Raw genomic sequence first — 1,641 nt, 5'->3', positions numbered from 1 at the left:
GTTTCCGTCTGTCAAATCTACTGTCACGGCCTTGGGTCGGCTCAAGGCTATAATAGAAGACACCTGTCGAAGGTGGCACGCAGTGGGACTGAACCTGGAACCATGTGGTTGGGAAGCAAGCTTTTTACCACACACCTATGCCTATGTATATCAGTATTTATGTATGTATGTATTATGTATGTATGTATGTAGGTAGGTAGGTACGTACGTACGTACGTACGTATGTATACCATTATTCAGTTTATTTCAAGATTTCTTGCCAATAGAGAAAGTACCGGTTTCTAACCTAGATCTAAGGCTCTTTCATTGGAATTTCAACATCAACAAGAGGGTATTTTTGTTTGTATGTATGTATGTATGTATGTATGTATGTATGTATGTATGTGCAGATTTGTAGGTTTTATGTATGTATTCTCGTGCATATACTTGCATATCTAGACATGCTCATATATATTTAAATTATAAACTTCTGGAAGGTTTTACAGATTTTTTACAGTTCCAGTGATGGATTGGATATGTAGTCTTCGAATTAGCTTTCTGCTTTCTGGTCCTGAGAAGCCTAGTTTCTCAAGATTGGTATTTAGGCAGTGTGTTACATATCCCAAGACCTCAATAATTACAGGTATAAACCTGAACTTGCAATCTGGATCGAGTAACTGCAGATTTCTCAATACTTCACTGATCTTCAGCTTTATGTTAACATCCGCTGGGCAGCTATTTTCCACAACTGCTCACCGTTTCTCTTCTCTATCCCAAATCATTATATCAGGCCTGTTGTGCTTACATTTTATTGAGGTCTTCAACTGTACATTCCACCAGTATTCCTTTTTATTATGAGTGACTATGGCTTCTACCATGACATTTTCGGAAAACTGTTTATGACGTGGGTGATATGTTCAGTGTGAGCTTAACAAAGTCTGCATCGGTTGTCACACTTTGCGGCTTTACTTGCATCTCTATCCCTTTTGTGCATCAGGTAGTTGGATGATATTTCCTGTTCCTGGAATGCAAACGAACGCCCTTCAAAGTGGGAGGTAGTAATCCGGCTATCGGTCGTCAGCTCATCCTTTCATCTGATGATACGTTGCGGTCGTCATGCAACTGCTTTGGGCATGTATTCTAGGACAAAGAGTGTTGCTCAAATAGCTGCCTTCCATGTATCATATGTATGTATGTATGTATGTATGTATGTATGTAAAAACATATACATTTATACACACAACCACCTTAGAACATACACACATTATGGGTGCACATTTGTAGCTACCATTATAGGCGCATTAGGTTACGTATCAACAAATTTGCAGAAAAAAAAGAAAAAAAATACTAGAAATACTCGATTTCACGGAGAAAGAGTTAAAGAAACTGACGTGCATTCTCCAAATCCAATCTATTAGCGACACAGTGAAGAGTTATAAGACATTCCATAAATTTCCATCTGCGATTCTTATGTGAATAGAAGCACACACTTAGGTGTATGCATCGATAGCTCAATGAACACGCCAACTCAACCTCATATTTACAAATACTGGGAACTCTCTTAACTCAAAAAGTCTTGTCTCTTTGTTGACAACCGTCTTGAATTGTGTGTGTGTGTGTGTGTGTGTGTGTGTGTGTGTGTGTGTGTGTGTGTGTGTGTGT

The sequence above is a fragment of the Octopus bimaculoides genome, chromosome 3 (assembly GCF_001194135.2).
Source record: "Octopus bimaculoides isolate UCB-OBI-ISO-001 chromosome 3, ASM119413v2, whole genome shotgun sequence".
NCBI classification, from domain to species: domain Eukaryota; kingdom Metazoa; phylum Mollusca; class Cephalopoda; order Octopoda; family Octopodidae; genus Octopus; species Octopus bimaculoides.
Note: the sequence above shows the minus strand (reverse complement) of the source record.